Source organism: Heterodontus francisci, chromosome 28, assembly GCF_036365525.1.
Source record: "Heterodontus francisci isolate sHetFra1 chromosome 28, sHetFra1.hap1, whole genome shotgun sequence".
Lineage (NCBI taxonomy): Eukaryota > Metazoa > Chordata > Chondrichthyes > Heterodontiformes > Heterodontidae > Heterodontus > Heterodontus francisci.
Genome location: NC_090398.1, coordinates 44,480,433 through 44,498,829, shown reverse-complemented (window position 1 = coordinate 44,498,829; position 18,397 = coordinate 44,480,433).

Sequence of the window (18,397 nt, the reverse complement as noted above, 5' to 3'; positions counted from 1 at the left end):
GTGGGGAATAGGTTGCAGTGAGTGTGCAAGAGTTTTCAGTGTGTGGAAGGGGTTTCAGTGTGTGTGGATGGGTTTTAGTGCGTGTGGAAGATGTTTCAGCGTGTGAGGAAGAGGTTTCAGTGTGTGGGGAAGATGTTTCAGTGTGTGTGGAAGATGATTCAGTGCGTGGGGAAGGAGTTTCAGTGTGAGGGGAAGAGGTTTCACTGTGTGGGGAAGAGGTTTCAGTGTGTGGGGAAGAGGTTTCTGTGTTTGTGGAAGTGGTTTCACTGCGTGGGGAAGGTGTTTCAGTGTGTGGGGAAGAGGTTTCGGTGTGTGGGGAAGGGTTTTAGTCTGTCGGGCAGAGCTTTCAGTGTGTGGGGAAGAGGTTTCAATGTGTGGGGCTGGGTTTCAATGTGTGGGGATGGGTTTCAGTGCATGGGGAAGGGGTTTCAGTGTGTGGGGAAGAGGTTTCAGTGTGTGGGGATGGGTTTCAGTGTGTGGGGAAGGGGTTTCAGTGTGTGGGGAAGAGGTTTCAGTGTGTGGGGTAGAGGTTTCAGTGTGTGGGGATGGGTTTCAGTGTGTAGGGAAAGGTTTCAGTGTGTGGGGAAGAGGTTTCAGTGTATGGTGAAGAGGTTTCAGTGTGTGGGGATGGGTTTCAGTGTGCGGGGAAGTGTTTCAGTGTGTGGGGAGGAGGTTTCAGTGTGTGCGGAAGGGGTTTCAGTGTGTGTGGAAGAGGTTCAAGTGTGTGTGGAACGGGTTTCAGTGTGTGTGGAAGGTATTTCAGTGTGTGTGGAAGGGGTTTCAGTGTGCGGGGAAGAGGTTTCAGAGTGTGGGGAAGAGGTTTCAGTGTGTGGGGATGGTTTCAGAGCGTTTGAAAGATGTTTCAGTGTGTGGGGAAGAGGTTTCAGTGTGTGGAGAAGGGTTTCAGTGTGTGGGGAAGTGTTTAAGTCTGTGAGGAAGGGGTTTCAGTGTGTGGGGAAGAGGTTACAGTGTGTGTGGAAGGCGTTTCAGTGTGTGGGGAAGAGGTTTCAGTGTGTGGGGAAGATGTTTCAGTGTGTGTGGAAGAGGTTTCAGTGCGTGGGGAAGGAGTTTCAGTGTGTGGGGAAGAGGTTTCAGTGTCTGGGGAAGAGGTTTCAGTTTGTGTGGATGGCTTTCTGCATGTGGGGAAGGTGTTTCAGTGTGTGGAGAAGAGGTTTCAGTGTGTGGGGAAGGGTTTCAGTCTGTAGGGAAAGGTTTCAGTGTGTGCGGAAGAGGTTTCAGTGTGTGGGATGGGTTTCAGTGTGTGGGGAAGGGATTTCAGTGTGTGGGGAAGGGGTTTCAGTGTGTGTGGAAGGGGTTACAGTGTGTGTGGAAGGGGTTTCAGTGTGTGGGGAATGGGTTGCAGTGAGTGTGCAAGAGTTTTCAGTGTGTGGAAGGGGTTTCAGTGTGTGTGGATGGGTTTTAGTGCGTGTGGAAGATGTTTCAGCGTGTGAGGAAGAGGTTTCAGTGTGTGGGGAAGATGTTTCAGTGTGTGTGGAAGATGATTCAGTGCGTGGGGAAGGAGTTTCAGTGTGAGGGGAAGAGGTTTCACTGTGTGGGGAAGAGGTTTCAGTGTGTGGGGAAGAGGTTTCTGTGTTTGTGGAAGTGGTTTCACTGCGTGGGGAAGGTGTTTCAGTGTGTGGGGAAGAGGTTTCGGTGTGTGGGGAAGGGTTTTAGTCTGTCGGGCAGAGCTTTCAGTGTGTGGGGAAGAGGTTTCAGTGTGTGGGGCTGGGTTTCAATGTGTGGGGATGGGTTTCAGTGCATGGGGAAGGGGTTTCAGTGTGTGGGGAAGAGGTTTCAGTGTGTGGGGATGGGTTTCAGTGTGTGGGGAAGGGGTTTCAGTGTGTGGGGAAGAGGTTTCAGTGTGTGGGGTAGAGGTTTCAGTGTGTGGGGATGGGTTTCAGTGTGTAGGGAAAGGTTTCAGTGTGTGGGGAAGAGGTTTCAGTGTATGGGGAAGAGGTTTCAGTGTGTGGGGATGGGTTTCAGTGTGCGGGGAAGTGTTTCAGTGTGTGGGGAGGAGGTTTCAGTGTGTGCGGAAGGGGTTTCAGTGTGTGTGGAAGAGGTTCAAGTGTGTGTGGAACGGGTTTCAGTGTGTGTGGAAGGTATTTCAGTGTGTGTGGAAGGGGTTTCAGTGTGCGGCGAAGAGGTTTCAGAGTGTGGGGAAGAGGTTTCAGTGTGTGGGGATGGGTTTCAGAGCGTTTGAAAGATGTTTCAGTGTGTGGGGAAGAGGTTTCAGTGTGTGGAGAAGGGTTTCAGTGTGTGGGGAAGTGTTTAAGTCTGTGAGGAAGGGGTTTCAGTGTGTGTGGAAGGTGTTTCACGGTGTGGGGAAGGGGTTTCATTGTGTGTGGAAGAGATTTCAGTGTGTGTGGAAGGTGTTTCACTGTGTGTGGAAGGGGTTTCAGTGTGTGTGGAAGGGGTTTCAGCGTGTGGGGAAGGGGTTTCAGCGTGTGGGGAAGGGTTTCAGTGTGTGGGGAAGAGGTATCAGTGTGTGGGGATGGGTTTCAGTGTGTGGGGAAGGTGTTTCAGTCTGTGGGGATGGGTTTCAGTGTGTGGGGAATGGGTTTTCAGTGTGTGTGGAAGGGGTTTCAGCGTGTGTGGAAGGGGTTTCAACGTGTGGGGAAGGGGTTTCAGTGTGTGCGGAAGGGGTTTCAGTGTGTGGGGAAGAGGTTTCAGAGTGGTGGGGAAGAGGTTTCAGTCTGTGGGGATGGGTTTCAGTGTGTGGGGAAGAGGTTTCAGTGTGCGGGGATGGGTTTCAGTGTGTGGGGATGGGTTTCAACCTGTGTGTGGAAGGCATTTTAGTGTGTGTGAAAGAGGTTTCAGTGTGTGTGGAAGGGGTTTCAGTGTGTGGGGATGGGTTTCAGTGCGTGTGGAAGATGTTTCAGCCTATGGGGAAGAGGTTTCAGTGTGTGGGGAAGATGTTTCAGTGTGTGTGGAAGATGATTCAGTGCGTGGGGAAGGAGTTTGAGTGTGAGGGGAAGGGGTTTCAGTGTGTGGGGAAGAGGTTTCAGTGTGTGAGGAAGGGTTTCAGTCTGTGGGGAAGAGGTTTCAGTGTGTGGGGATGGGTTTCAGTGTGTGTGGGGAAGGGTTTCAGTCTGTGGCGAAGAGGTTTCAGTGTGTGGGAAGAGGTTTCAGTGTGTGGGGAAGGGTTTCAGTGTGTGGGGGATGGGTTAAAGTGTGTGGGGAAGGGGTTTCAGTTTGTGGGGATGGGTTTCACTGTGTGGCGAAGGGGTTTCAGTGTGTGGGACGAGGTTTCAGTGTGTGGGGATGGGTTTCAGTGTGTGGGGAAGGGGTTTCAGTGTGTGGCGAAGGGGTTTCAGTTTGTGGGGAAGGTGTTTCAGTGTGTGGGGATGGGTTTCAGTTGTGGGAAAGGGTTTTAGTCTGTGGGGCAGAACTTTCAGTGTGTGGGAAGAGGTTTCAGTGTGTGGAGATGGGTTTCAGTGTGTGGGGATGGGTTTCAGTGCATGGGGAAGGGGTTTCAGTGTGTGGGGAAGAGGTTCCAGTGTGTGGGGATGGGTTTCAGTGAATGGGGAAGGGGTTTCAGTGTGTGGGGAAGAGGTTTCAGTGTGTGGGGTAGAGGTTTCAGTGTGTGGGAATGGGTTCAGTGTGTAGGGAAAGGTTTCAGTGTGTGGGGAAGAGGGTTCAGTGTGCGGGGATGAGGTTTCAGTGTGTGAGGATGGGGTTTCAGTGTGTGGGGAAGTGTTTCAGTGTGTGGGGAGGAGTTTTCAGTGTGTGTGGAAGGGGTTTCAGTGTGGGTGGAAGAGGTTCAAGTGTGTGTGGAACGGGTTTGAGTGTGTGTGGAAGGTGTTTCAGTGTGTGCGGAAGGGGTTTCAGTGTGTGGGGAGATTGTTTCAGTGTGTGGGGAAGAGGTTTCAGTGTGTGGAGATGGGTTTCAGTGTGTGGGGAAGGTTTTAAGTATGTGGGGAACGTGTTTCAGTGTGTGGGGAAGGGTTTCAGTCTGTAGGGATAGGTTTCAGTGTGTGTGGAAGAGGTTTCAGTGTGTGGGATGGGTTTCAGTGTGTGGGGAAGGGATTTCAGTGTGTGGGGATGTGTTTCAGTGTGTGGGGAAGGGGTTTCAGTGTGTGGGGAAGAGGTTTCACTGTGCGGGGAAGGGGTTTCAGTGTGTGTGGAAGGGGTTTCAGTGTTTGGGGAAGGGGTTTCAGTGTGCGGGGAAGGGCTTTACAGTGTGGTGTCGAATGGGTTTCAGTGTATGGGGAAGCGGTTTCAGTGAGTGTGGAAGAGTTTTCAGTGTGTGTGGAAGGGGGTTTCAGTGTGAGGGGATGGGATTCAGTGCGTGTGGAAGATGTTCAGCGTGTGGGGAAGAGGTTTCAGTGTCTGGGGAAGAGGTTTCAGTTTGTGTGGATGGCTTTCTGCATGTGGGGAAGGTGTTTCAGTGGTGTGGAGAAGAGGTTTCAGTGTGTGGGGAAGGGTTTCAGTCTGTAGGGAAAGGTTTCAGTGTGTGCGGAAGAGGTTTCAGTGTGTGGGATGGGTTTCAGTGTGTGGGGAAGGGATGTCAGTGTGTGGGGAAGGGGTTTCAGTGTGTGTGGAAGGGGTTACAGTGTGTGTGGAAGGGGTTTCAGTGTGTGGGGAATGGGTTGCAGTGAGTGTGCAAGAGTTTTCAGTGTGTGGAAGGGGTTTCAGTGTGTGTGGATGGGTTTTAGTGCGTGTGGAAGATGTTTCAGCGTGTGAGGAAGAGGTTTCTGTGTGTGGGGAAGATGTTTCAGTTTGTGTGGAAGATGATTCAGTGCGTGGGGAAGGAGTTTCAGTGTGAGGGGAAGAGGTTTCACTGTGTGGGGAAGAGGTTTCAGTGTGTGGGGAAGAGGTTTCTGTGTTTGTGGAAGTGGTTTCAGTGCGTGGGGAAGGTGTTTCAGTGTGTGGGGAAGAGGTTTCGGTGTGTGAGGAAGAGGTTTCAGTGTGTGGGGAAGATGTTTCAGTGTGTGTGGAAGATGATTCAGTGCGTGGGGAAGGAGTTTCAGTGTGAGGGGAAGAGGTTTCACTGTGTGGGGAAGAGGTTTCAGTGTGTGGGGAAGAGGTTTCTGTGTTTGTGGAAGTGGTTTCAGTGCGTGGGGAAGGTGTTTCAGTGTGTGGGGAAGGGTTTTAGTCTGTCGGGCAGAGCTTTCAGTGTGTGGGGAAGAGGTTTCAGTGTGTGGGGATGGGTTTCAATGTGTGGGGATGGGTTTCAGTGCATGGGGAAGGGGTTCCAGTGTGTGGGGAAGAGGTTTCAGTGTGTGGGGATGGGTTTCAGTGTGTGGGGAAGGGGTTTCAGTGTGTGGGGAAGAGGTTTCAGTGTGTGGGGTAGAGGTTTCAGTGTGTGGGGATGGGTTTCAGTGTGTAGGGAAAGGTTTCAGTGTTTGGGGAAGAGGTTTCAGTGTATGGGGAAGAGGTTTCAGTGTGTGGGGATGGGTTTCAGTGTGCGGGGAAGTGTTTCAGTGTGTGGGGAGGAGGTTTCAGTGTGTGCGGAAGGGGTTTCAGTGTGTGTGGAAGAGGTTCAAGTGTGTGTGGAACGGGTTTCAGTGTGTGTGGAAGGTATTTCAGTGTGTGTGGAAGGGGTTTCAGTGTGCGGGGAAGAGGTTTCAGAGTGTGGGGAAGAGGTTTCAGTGTGTGGGGATGGGTTTCAGAGCGTTTGAAAGATGTTTCAGTGTGTGGGGAAGAGGTTTCAGTGTGTGGAGAAGGGTTTCAGTGTGTGGGGAAGTGTTTAAGTCTGTGAGGAAGGGGTTTCAGTGTGTGTGGAAGGTGTTTCACGGTGTGGGGAAGGGGTTTCATTGTGTGTGGAAGAGATTTCAGTGTGTGTGGAAGGTGTTTCACTGTGTGTGGAAGGGGTTTCAGTGTGTGTGGAAGGGGTTTCAGCGTGTGGGGAAGGGGTTTCAGCGTGTGGGGAAGGGTTTCAGTGTGTGGGGAAGAGGTATCAGTGTGTGGGGATGGGTTTCAGTGTGTGGGGAAGGTGTTTCAGTCTGTGGGGATGGGTTTCAGTGTGTGGGGAATGGGTTTCAGTGTGTGTGGAAGGGGTTTCAGCGTGTGTGGAAGGGGTTTCAACGTGTGGGGAAGGGGTTTCAGTGTGTGCGGAAGGGGTTTCAGTGTGTGGGGAAGAGGTTTCAGAGTGTGGGGAAGAGGTTTCAGTCTGTGGGGATGGGTTTCAGTGTGTGGGGAAGAGGTTTCAGTGTGCGGGGATGGGTTTCAGTGTGTGGGGATGGGTTTCAACCTGTGTGTGGAAGGCATTTTAGTGTGTGTGAAAGAGGTTTCAGTGTGTGTGGAAGGGGTTTCAGTGTGTGGGGATGGGTTTCAGTGCGTGTGGAAGATGTTTCAGCCTATGGGGAAGAGGTTTCAGTGTGTGGGGAAGATGTTTCAGTGTGTGTGGAAGATGATTCAGTGCGTGGGGAAGGAGTTTGAGTGTGAGGGGAAGAGGTTTCAGGGTGTGGGGAAGAGGTTTCAGTGTGTGGGGAAGAGGTTTCAGTGTTTGTGGAAGAGGTTTCAGTGCGTGTGGAAGGGGTTTCAGTGTGTGGGGAAGAGGTTTCAGTGTGTGAGGAAGGGTTTCAGTCTGTGGGGAAGAGGTTTCAGTGTGTGGGGATGGGTTTCAGTGTGTGGGGAAGGGTTTCAGTCTGTGGCGAAGAGGTTTCAGTGTGTGGGAAGAGGTTTCAGTGTGTGGGGAAGGGTTTCAGTGTGTGGGGATGGGTTAAAGTGTGTGGGGAAGGGGTTTTAGTTTGTGGGGATGGGTTTCACTGTGTGGGGAAGGGGTTTCAGTGTGTGGGGACGAGGTTTCAGTGTGTGGGGATGGGTTTCAGTGTGTGGGGAAGGGGTTTCAGTGTGTGGCGAAGGGGTTTCAGTTTGTGGGGAAGGTGTTTCAGTGTGTGGGGATGGGTTTCAGTGTGTGGGAAAGGGTTTTAGTCTGTGGGGCAGAACTTTCAGTGTGTGGGGAAGAGGTTTCAGTGTGTGGAGATGGGTTTCAGTGTGTGGGGATGGGTTTCAGTGCATGGGGAAGGGGTTTCAGTGTGTGGGGAAGAGGTTTCAGTGTGTGGGGATGGGTTTCAGTGAGTGGGGAAGGGGTTTCAGTGTGTGGGGAAGAGGTTTCAGTGTGTGGGGTAGAGGTTTCAGTGTGTGGGAATGGGTTTCAGTGTGTAGGGAAAGGTTTCAGTGTGTGGGGAAGAGGTTTCAGTGTGCGGGGATGAGGTTTCAGTGTGTGAGGATGGGGTTTCAGTGTGTGGGGAAGTGTTTCAGTGTGTGGGGAGGAGTTTTCAGTGTGTGTGGAAGGGGTTTCAGTGTGGGTGGAAGAGTTTCAAGTGTGTGTGGAACGGGTTTGAGTGTGTGTGGAAGGTGTTTCAGTGTGTGCGGAAGGGGTTTCAGTGTGTGGGGAAGATGTTTCAGTGTGTGGGGAAGAGGTTTCAGTGTGTGGAGATGGGTTTCAGTGTATGGGGAAGGTTTTAAGTATGTGGGGAACGTGTTTCAGTGTGTGGGGAAGGGTTTCAGTCTGTAGGGATAGGTTTCAGTGTGTGTGGAAGAGGTTTCAGTGTGTGGGATGGGTTTCAGTGTGTGGGGAAGGGATTTCAGTGTGTGGGGATGTGTTTCAGTGTGTGGGGAAGGGGTTTCAGTGTGTGGGGAAGAGGTTTCACTGTGCGGGGAAGGGGTTTCAGTGTGTGTGGAAGGGGTTTCAGTGTTTGGGGAAGGGGTTTCAGTGTGCGGGGAAGGGCTTTACAGTGTGTGTCGAATGGGTTTCAGTGTATGGGGAAGCTGTTTCAGTGAGTGTGGAAGAGTTTTCAGTGTGTGTGGAAGGGGTTTCAGTGTGAGGGGATGGGATTCAGTGCGTGTGGAAGATGTTTCAGCGTGTGGGGAAGAGGTTTCAGTGTGTGGGGAAGATGTTTCTGTGTTTGTGGAAGTGGTTTCAGTGCGTGGGGAAGAGGTTTCAGTGTGTGGGGAAGAGGTTTCAGTGTGTGGGAAAGGGTTTTAGTCTGTGGGGCAGAACTTTCAGTGTGTGGGGAAGAGGTTTCAGTGTGTGGAGATGGGTTTCAGTGTGTGGGGATGGGTTTCAGTGCATGGGGAAGGGGTTTCAGTGTGTGGGGAAGAGGCTTCAGTGTGTGGGGATGGGTTTCAGTGAGTGGGGAAGGGGTTTCAGTGTGTGGTGAAGAGGTTTCAGTGTGTGGGGTAGAGGTTTCAGTGTGTGGGGATGGGTTTCAGTGTGTAGGGAAAGGTTTCAGTGTGTGTGGAAGAGGTTTCAGTGTGCGGGGATGAGGTTTCAGTGTGTGAGGATGGGGTTTCAGTGCGTGGGGAAGTGTTTCAGTGTGTGGGGAGGAGTTTTCAGTGTGTGTGGAAGGGGTTTCAGTGTGGGTGGAAGAGGTTCAAGTGTGTGTGGAACGGGTTTGAGTGTGTGTGGAAGGTGTTTCAGTGTGTGCGGAAGGGGTTTCAGTGTGTGGGGAAGATGTTTCAGTGTGTGGGGAAGAGGTTTCAGTGTGTGGAGATGGGTTTCAGTGTGTGGGGAAGGTTTTAAGTATGTGGGGAACGTGTTTCAGTGTGTGGGGAAGGGTTTCAGTCTGTAGGGATAGGTTTCAGTGTGTGTGGAAGAGGTTTCAGTGTGTGGGATGGGTTTCAGTGTGTGGGGAAGGGATTTCAGTGTGTGGGGATGTGTTTCAGTGTGTGGGGAAGGGGTTTCAGTGTGTGGGGAAGAGGTTTCACTGTGCGGGGAAGGGGTTTCAGTGTGTGTGGAAGGGGTTTCAGTGTTTGGGGAAGGGGTTTCAGTGTGCGGGGAAGGGCTTTACAGTGTGTGTCGAATGGGTTTCAGTGTATGGGGAAGCGGTTTCAGTGAGTGTGGAAGAGTTTTCAGTGTGTGTGGAAGGGGTTTCAGTGTGAGGGGATGGGATTCAGTGCGTGTGGAAGATGTTTCAGCGTGTGGGGAAGAGGTTTCAGTGTGTGGGGAAGATGTTTCTGTGTTTGTGGAAGTGGTTTCAGTGCGTGGGGAAGAGGTTTCAGTGTGTGGGGAAGAGGTTTCAGTGTGTGGGAAAGGGTTTTAGTCTGTGGGGCAGAACTTTCAGTGTGTGGGGAAGAGGTTTCAGTGTGTGGAGATGGGTTTCAGTGTGTGGGGATGGGTTTCAGTGCATGGGGAAGGGGTTTCAGTGTGTGGGGAAGAGGTTTCAGTGTGTGGGGATGGGTTTCAGTGAGTGGGGAAGGGGTTTCAGTGTGTGGGGAAGAGGTTTCAGTGTGTGGGGTAGAGGTTTCAGTGTGTGGGGATGGGTTTCAGTGTGTACGGAAAGGTTTCAGTGTGTGTGGAAGAGGTTTCAGTGTGCGGGGATGAGGTTTCAGTGTGTGAGGATGGGGTTTCAGTGTGTGGGGAAGTGTTTCAGTGTGTGGGGAGGAGTTTTCAGTGTGTGTGGAAGGGGTTTCAGTGTGGGTGGAAGAGGTTCAAGTGTGTGTGGAACGGGTTTGAGTGTGTGTGTAAGGTGTTTCAGTGTGTGCGGAAGGGGTTTCAGTGTGTGGGGAAGATGTTTCAGTGTGTGGGGAAGAGGTTTCAGTGTGTGGAGATGGGTTTCAGTGTGTGGGGAAGGTTTTAAGTATGTGGGGAACGTGTTTCAGTGTGTGGGGAAGGGTTTCAGTCTGTAGGGATAGGTTTCAGTGTGTGTGGAAGAGGTTTCAGTGTGTGGGATGGGTTTCAGTGTGTGGGGAAGGGATTTCAGTGTGTGGGGATGTGTTTCAGTGTGTGGGGAAGGGGTTTCAGTGTGTGGGGAAGAGGTTTCACTGTGCGGGGAAGGGGTTTCAGTGTGTGTGGAAGGGGTTTCAGTGTTTGGGGAAGGGGTTTCAGTGTGCGGGGAAGGGCTTTACAGTGTGTGTCGAATGGGTTTCAGTGTATGGGGAAGCGGTTTCAGTGAGTGTGGAAGAGTTTTCAGTGTGTGTGGAAGGGGTTTCAGTGTGAGGGGATGGGATTCAGTGCGTGTGGAAGATGTTTCAGCGTGTGGGGAAGAGGTTTCAGTGTGTGGGGAAGATGTTTCTGTGTTTGTGGAAGTGGTTTCAGTGCGTGGGGAAGAGGTTTCAGTGCGTGGGGAAGAGGTTTCAGTGTTTGGGGAAGGGGTTTCAGTGTGTGGCGAAGGGGTTTCAGTTTGTGGGGAAGGTGTTTCAGTGTGTGGGGATGGGTTTCAGTGTGCGGGGAAGGGGTTTCAGTCTGCGGGGAAGAGTTTTCAGTGTGTGGATAAGTGGTTTCATTGTGTGGGGAAGATGTTTCAGTGTGTGGGGAAGTGGATTCAGTCTGTGGGGAAGGGGTTTCAGTGTGTGGGGAAGAGGCTTCAGTGTGTGGGGAAGTGGTTTCAGTGTGTGGGTAAGGGGTTTCAGTGTGTGGGGAAGAGGTTGCAGTGTGTGGGGAAGAGGTTTCCGTGTGTGTGGATGGGTTTCAGTGTCTGGGGAAGAGGTGTCATTGTGTGTGGATGGCTTTATGTGTGTGGGGAAGGTGTTTCAGTGTGTGGGGAAGAGGTTTCAGTGTGTGGGGAAGGGTTTCAGTCTGTAGGGATAGGTTTCAGTGTGTATGGAAGAGGTTTCAGTGTGTGGGATGGGTTTCAGTGTGTGGGGAAGGGATTTCAGTGTGTGGGGATGTATTTCAGTGTGTGGGGAAGGGGTTTCAGTGTGTGGGGAAGAGGTTTCACTGTGCGGGGAAGGGGTTTCAGTTTGTGTGGAAGGGGTTTCAGTGTTTGGGGAAGGGGTTTCAGTGTGCGGGGAATGGCTTTACAGTGTGTGTGGAATGGGTTTCAGTGTATGGGGAAGCGGTTTCAGTGAGTGTGGAAGAGTTTTCTGTGTGTGTGGAAGGGGTTTCAGTGTGAGGGGATGGGATTCAGTGCGTGTGGAAGATGTTTCAGCGTGTGGGGAAGAGGTTTCAGTGTGTGGGGAAGATGTTTCTGTGTTTGTGGAAGTGGTTTCAGTGCGTGGGGAAGAGGTTTCAGTGTGTGGGGAAGAGGTTTCAGTGTGTGGGAAAGGGTTTTAGTCTGTGGGGCAGAACTTTCAGTGTGTGGGGAAGAGGTTTCAGTGTGTGGAGATGGGTTTCAGTGTGTGGGGATGGGTTTCAGTGCATGGGGAAGGGGTTTCAGTGTGTGGGGAAGAGGTTTCAGTGTGTGGGGATGTGTTTCAGTGAGTGGGGAAGGGGTTTCAGTGTGTGGGGAAGAGGTTTCAGTGTGTGGGGTAGAGGTTTCAGTGTGTGGGGATGGGTTTCAGTGTGTAGGGAAAGGTTTCAGTGTGTGGGGAAGAGGTTTCAGTGTGCGGGGATGAGGTTTCAGTGTGTGAGGATGGGGTTTCAGTGTGTGGGGAAGTGTTTCAGTGTGTGCGGAAAGGGTTTCAGTGTGTGGGCAAGATGTTTCAGTGTGTGGGGAAGAGGTTTCAGTGTGTGGAGATGGGTTTCAGTGTGTGGGGAAATTTTTAAGTATGTGGGGAACGTGTTTCAGTGTGTGGGGAAGGGTTTCAGTCTGTAGGGATAGGTTTCAGAGTGTGTGGAAGAGGTTTCAGTGTGTGGGATGGGTTTCAGTGTGTGGGGAAGGGATTTCAGTGTGTGTGGATGTAATTCAGTGTGTGGGGAAGTGGTTTCGGTGTGTGGGGAAGAGGTTTCACTGTGCGGGGAAGGGGTTTCAGTGTGTGTGGAAGGGGTTTCAGTGTTTGGGGAAGGGGTTTCAGTGTGCGGGGAAGGGCTTTAAAGTGTGTGTCGAATGGTTTTCAGTGTATGGGGAAGCGGTTTCAGTGAGTGTCGAAGAGTTTTCAGTGTGTGTGGAAGGGGTTTCAGTGTGAGGGGATGGGATTCAGTGTGTGTGGAAGGGGTTTCAGTGTGAGGGGATGGGATTCAGTGCGTGTGGAAGATGTTTCAGCGTGTGGGGAAGAGGTTTCAGTGTGTGGGGAAGATGTTTCTGTGTTTGTGGAAGTGGTTTCAGTGCGTGGGGAAGAGGTTTCAGTGTGTGGGGAAGAGGTTTCAGTGTGAGGCAAAGGGTTTTAGACTGTGGGGCAGAGCTTTCAGTGTGTGGGGAAGAGGTTTCAGTGTGTGGGGATGGGTTTCAGTGTGTGGATGGGTTTCAGTGCATGGGGAAGGGGTTTCAGAGTGTGGGGAAGAGGTTTCAGTGTGTGGGGATGGGTTTCAGTGAGTGGGGAAGGGGTTTCAGTGTGTGGGGAAGAGGTTTCAGTGTGTGGGGTAGAGGTTTCAGTGTGTGGGGATGGGTTTCAGTGTGTATGGAAAGGTTTCAGTGTGTGGGGAAGAGGTTTCAGTGTGCTGGGATGAGGTTTCAGTGTGTGTGGATGGGGTTTCAGTGTGTGGGGAAGTGTTTCAGTGTGTGGGGAGGAGTTTTCAGTGTGTGCGGAAGGGGTTTCAGTGTGTGGGGAAGAGGTTCAAGTGTGTGTGGAACGGGTTTGAGTGTGTGTGGAAGGTGTTTCAGTGTGTGCGGAAGGGGTTTCAGTGTGTGGGGAAGATGTTTCAGTGTGTGGGGAAGAGGTTTCAGTGTGTGGAGATGGGTTTCAGTGTGTGGGGAAGGTTTTAAGTATGTGGGGAACGTGTTTCAGTGTGTGTGGAAGGTGTTTCACGGTGTGGGGAAGGGGTTTCATTGTGTGTGGAAGAGATTTCAGTGTGTGTGGAAGGGGTTTCAGTGTGTGTGGAAGGGGTTTCAGTGAGTGTGGAAGGGGTTTCAGCGTGTGGGGTAGGGGTTTCAGCGTGTGGGGAAGGGTTTCAGTGTGCGGGGAAGAGGTTTGAGTTTGTGGGGATGGGTTTCAATGTGTGGGGAAGGTGATTCAGTCTGTGGGGATGGGTTTCACTGTGTGGGGAATGGGTTTCAGTGTGTGTGGAAGGGGTTTCAGCGTGTGTGCAAGGGGTTTCAGCGTGTGGGGAAGGGGTTTCAGTGTGTGCGGAAGGGGTTTCAGTGTGTGGGGAAGTGGTTTCAGCGTGTGGGGATGATGTTTCATTGTGTGGGGAAGAGGTTTCAGTGTGTGGGGATGGGTTTCATTGTGTGGGGAATTGTTTCAGTGTGTCGGGATGGGTTTCATTGTGTGGGGAATTGTTTCAGTGTGTCGGGATGGGTTTCAGTGTGTGGGGATGGGTTTCAGTGTGTGTGGAAGGGGTTTCAGTGTGTGGGGAAGGGGTTTCAAGCTTGTGGGGAAGGGTTTCAGTGTGCGGGGAAGGAATTTCAGTGTGTGGGGAAGGGGTTTCTGTGTTTGTCGAAGGGGTTTCAGTGTTTGGGGAAGGGGTTTCAGTGTGCGGGGAAGGAGTTACAGTGTGTGTGGAAGGGGTTTCAGTGTGTGGGGATGGGTTTCCGTGGTTGTGGAAGAAGTTTCAGCGTGTGGGGAAGAGGTTTTAGTGTGTGGGGAAGAGGTTTCAGTGTGTGGGGAAGATGTTTCAGTGTGTGTGGAAGAGGTTTCATTGCGTGGGGAAGGAGTTTCAGTGTGTGGGGAAGAGGTTTCAGTGTGTGGGGAAGAGGTTTCAGTGTGTGTGGAAGAGGTTTCAGTGCGTGGGGAAGGGGTTTCAGTGTGTGGGGAAGAGGTTTCAGTGTGCGGGGAAGGGGTTTCAGTGTGTGTGGAAGGGGTTTCAGTGTTTGGCGAAGGGGTTTCAGTGTGCGGGGAAGGGTTTACAGTTTGTGTGGAAGGTGTTTCAGTGTGTGGGGAAGGGGTTTCAGTGTGTGTGGAAGAGGTTTCAGTGTGTGTGGAAGGGGTTTCAGTGTGTGGGGATGGGTTTCAGTGCGTGTGGAAGATGTTTCAGTGTATGGGGAAGAGGTCTCAGTGTGTGGGGAGGAGGTTTCAGTGTTTGGGGAAGGGGTTTCAGTGTGTGTGGAAGAGGTTTCAGTGTGTGGTGAAGGGTTACAGTGTATGGGGAAGAGGTTTCAGTGCGTGGCGAAGAGGTTTCAGTGTGTGGGGATGGGTTTCAGTGTGTGGGGATGGGTTTCAGTGCATGGGGAAGGGGTTTCAGTGTGTGGGGAAGAGTTTTCAGTGTGTGGGGATGGGTTCTAGTGTGTGGGGAAGGTGTTTCAGTGTGTGGGGATGAGGTTTCTGTGTGTGGGGTAGAGGTTTCAGTGTGTGGGGATGGGTTTCAGTGTGTAGGGAAAGGTTTCAGTGTGTGGGGAAGAGGTTTCAGTGTGTGGGAAAGAGGTTTCAGTGTGTGGGGATGGGTTTCAGTGTGTGGAGAAGTGTTTCACTGTGTGGGGAGGAAGTTTCAGTGTGTGCGGAAGGTGTTTCAGTGTGTGTGGAAGAGGTTCAACTGTGTGTGGAACGGGATTCAGTGTGTGTGGATGGTGTTTCAGTGTTTGTGGAAGGGATTTCAGTGTGTGGGGAAGAGGTTTCAGAGTGTGGGGAAGAGGTTTCAGTGTGTGGGGATGGGTTTCAGTGTGTGTGAAAGATGTTTCAGTGTATGGGGAAGAGGTTTCAGTGTGTGGAGAAGGGTTTCTGTGTGTGGGGAAGGGTTTAGGTATGTGAGGAAGGGGTTTCTGTGTGTTTGGAAGGGGTTTCACGGTGTGGGGAAGGGGTTTCATTGTGTGTGGAAGAGATTTCAGTGTGTGTGGTAGGGGGTTCAGTGTGAGTGGAAGGGGTTTCAGAGTGTGTGGAAGGGGTTTCAGCGTGTGGGGAAGGGGTTTCAGCGTGTGGGGAAGGGTTTCTGTGAGTGGGGAAGAGGTTTCAGTGTGTGGGGAAGAGGTTTCAGTGTGCGGGGAAGAGGTTTCAGTGTGTGGGTATGGGTTTCAGTGTGTGGGGAAGAGGTTTCAGTCTGTGGGGATGGGTTTCAGCGTGTGGGGAAGGGGTTTCAGCGTGAGGGGAAGAGGTTTCAGTGTGTGGGGAAGAGGTTTCAGTTTGTGGGGATGGGTTTCATTGTGTGGGGAATTGTTTCAGTGAGTGGGGATGGGTTTCAGTGTGCGGGGATGGGTTTCAGTGTGGGCGGAAGGGGTTTCAGTGCATGTGGCAGAGGTTGCAGTGTGTGTGGAAGTGGTTTCAGTGTGTGGGGAAGGGTTTCAGTCTGTAGGGAAAGGTTTCAGTGTGTGTGGAAGAGATGTCAGTGTGTGGGATGTGTTTCAGTGTGTGGGGAAGTGGTTTCAGCCTGTGGGGATGTGTTTCAGTCTGTGGGGATGGGTTTCCGTGTGCGGGGAAGGGATTTCAATGTGTGGGGAAGGGTTTCAGTCTCTGGGGAGGAGCTTTCAGTGTGTGGGGAAGAGGTTTCAGAGTGTGGGGATGGGTTTCAGTGTGTGGGGATGGGTTTCAGTGTGTAGGGAAGGTGTTTCAGTGTGTGGGGAAGAGGCTTCAGTGTGTGGGGATGGGTTTCAGTGTGTAGGGAAGGTGTTTCAGTGTGTGGGGAAGAGGTTTCAGTGTGAGGGGAAGGGGTTTCAGTGTGTGGGGAAGGGGTTTCAGTGTGTGGGGAAGAGATTTCCGTGTGTGAGGATGGGTTTCAGTGAGTGGTTGAGGTGTTTCAGTCTGTGGGGAAGAGGTTTCAGTGTGTGGGGAAGAGGTTTCCGTGCGTGGGGAAGGGGTTTCATTGTGTGGGGAAGTGGTTTCAGTGTGTGGGGAAGAGGTTTCAGTGTGTGTGGAATAGGTTTAAGTGTGTGGGAAAGTGGTTTCAGTGTGTGGTGAAGGGGATTCACTGTGTGGGGAAGAGGTTTCAGTGTGCGGGAAAGGGGTTTCAGTGTGTGGGGAAGAGGTTTCAGTGTATGGGGAAGAGGTTTCAGTGTGTGGGGAAGGGTTTCAGTCTGTGGCGAAGAGGTTTCAGTGTGTGGGAAGAGGTTTCAGTGTGAGGGGAAGGGGTTTCAGTTTGTGGGGATGGGTTTCACTGTGTGGGGAAGTGGTTTCAGTTTGTGTGGAAGGGGTTTTAGTGTGTGGGGATGGGTTTCAGTGTGCGGGGAAGGGGTTTCAGTCTGTTGGGAAGAGCTTTCAGTTTGTGGATAAGGGGTTTCAGTGTGTGGGGAAGATGTTTCAGTGTGTTCGGAAGTGGTTTCACTCTGTGGGGAAAGGGTTTCAGTGTGTGGGGAAGAGGTTTCAGTGTGTGGGGAAGGGGTTTCAGTTTGTGGGGATGGGTTTCACTGTGTGGGGAAGTGGTTTCAGTTTGTGTGGAAGGGGTTTTAGTGTGTGGGGATGGGTTTCAGTGTGCGGGGAAGGGGTTTCAGTCTGTTGGGAAGAGCTTTCAGTTTGTGGATAAGGGGTTTCAGTGTGTGGGGAAGATGTTTCAGTGTGTGGGGAAGAGTTTCAGTGTGTTCGGAAGTGGTTTCAGTCTGTGGGGAAAGGGTTTCAGTGTGTGGGGAAGAGGTTTCAGTGTGTGGGGAAGGGGTTTCAGTGTGTGTGGAAGGGGTTTCAGTGTGGGGGTAAGAGGTTGCAGTGTGTGGGGAAGAGGTTTCAGTGTGTGGGGATGGGTTTCAGTGACTGGGGAAGGGGTTTCAGTGTGTGGGGAAGAGGTTTCAGTCTGTTGGGAAGAGCTTTCAGTTTGTGGATAAGGTGTTTCAGTGTGTGGGGAAGATGTTTCAGTGTGTGGGGAAGAGTTTCAGTGTGTTCGGAAGTGGTTTCAGTCTGTGGGGAAAGGGTTTCAGTGTGTGGGGAAGAGGTTTCAGTGTGTGGGGAAGGGGTTTCAGTGTGTGGGGAAGGGGTTTCAGTGTGGGGGTAAGAGGTTGCAGTGTGTGGGGAAGAGGTTTCAGTGTGTGGGGATGGGTTTCAGTGACTGGGGAAGGGGTTTCAGCGTGTGGGGAAGGGTTTCTGTGAGTGGGGAAGAGGTTTCAGTGTGTGGGGAAGAGGTTTCAGTGTGCGGGGAAGAGGTTTCAGTGTGTGGGTATGGGTTTCAGTGTGCGGGGAAGAGGTTTCAGTCTGTGGGGATGGGTTTCAGCGTGTGGGGAAGGGGTTTCAGCGTGAGGGGAAGAGGTTTCAGTGTGTGGGGAAGAGGTTTCAGTTTGTGGGGATGGGTTTCATTGTGTGGGGAATTGTTTCAGTGAGTGGGGATGGGTTTCAGTGTGCGGGGATGGGTTTCAGTGTGGGCGGAAGGGGTTTCAGTGCATGTGGCAGAGGTTGCAGTGTGTGTGGAAGTGGTTTCAGTGTGTGGGGAAGGGTTTCAGTCTGTAGGGAAAGGTTTCAGTGTGTGTGGAAGAGATGTCAGTGTGTGGGATGTGTTTCAGTGTGTGGGGAAGTGGTTTCAGCCTGTGGGGATGTGTTTCAGTCTGTGGGGATGGGTTTCCGTGTGCGGGGAAGGGATTTCAATGTGTGGGGAAGGGTTTCAGTCTCTGGGGAGGAGCTTTCAGTGTGTTGGGAAGAGGTTTCAGAGTGTGGGGATGGGTTTCAGTGTGTGGGGATGGGTTTCAGTGTGTAGGGAAGGTGTTTCAGTGTGTGGGGAAGAGGTTTCAGTGTGTGGGGATGGGTTTCAGTGTGTAGGGAAGGTGTTTCAGTGTGTGGGGAAGAGGTTTCAGTGTGAGGGGAAGGGGTTTCAGTGTGTGGGGAAGGGGTTTCAGTGTGTGGGGAAGAGATTTCAGTGTGTGAGGATGGGTTTCAGTGAGTGGTTGAGGTGTTTCAGTCTGTGGGGAAGAGGTTTCAGTGTGTGGGGAAGAGGTTTCCGTGCGTGGGGAAGGGGTTTCAGTGTGTGGGGAAGTGGTTTCAGTGTGTGGGGAAGAGGTTTCAGTGTGTGTGGAATAGGTTTAAGTGTGTGGGAAAGTGGTTTCAGTGTGTGGTGAAGGGGATTCACTGTGTGGGGAAGAGGTTTCATTGTGCGGGAAAGGGGTTTCAGTGTGTGGGGAAGAGGTTTCAGTGTATGGGGAAGAGATTTCAGTGTGTGGGGAAGGGTTTCAGTCTGTGGCGAAGAGGTTTCAGTGTGTGGGGAAGAGGTTTCAGTGTGTGGGGATGGGGTTCAGTTTGTGGGGCTGGGTTTCAGTGCATGGGGATGGGGTTTCAGTGCGTGGGGAAGAGGTTTCAGTGTGTGGGGATGGGTTTCAGTGTGTGTGGAAGGTGTTTCAGTGTGTGGAGAAGAGGATTCAGTGTTTGGATGGGTTTCAGTGTGTGAGGAAGTGGTTTCAGTCTCTGGGGAGGAGCTTTCAGTGAGTGGGGAAGAGGTTTCAGAGTGTGGGGATGGGTTTCAGTGTGTGGGGATGGGTTTCAGTGTGTAGGGAAGGTGTTTCAGTGTGTGGGGAAGAGGTTTCAGTGTGTGGGGATGGGTTTCAGTGTGTAGGGAAGGTGTTTCAGTGTGTGGGGTAGAGGTTTCAGTGTGAGGGGAAGGGGTTTCAGTGTGTGGGGAAGGGGTTTCAGTGTGTGGGGAAGAGATTTCAGTGTGTGAGGATGGGTTTCAGTGAGTGGTTGAGGTGTTTCAGTCTGTGGGGAAGAGGTTTCAGTGTGTGGGGAAGAGGTTTCCGTGCGTGGGGAAGGGGTTTCAGTGTGTGGGGAAGTGGATTCAGTGTGTGGGGAAGAGGTTTCAGTGTGTGTGGAATAGGTTTAAGTGTGTGGGAAAGTGGTTTCAGTGTGTGGTGAAGGGGATTCA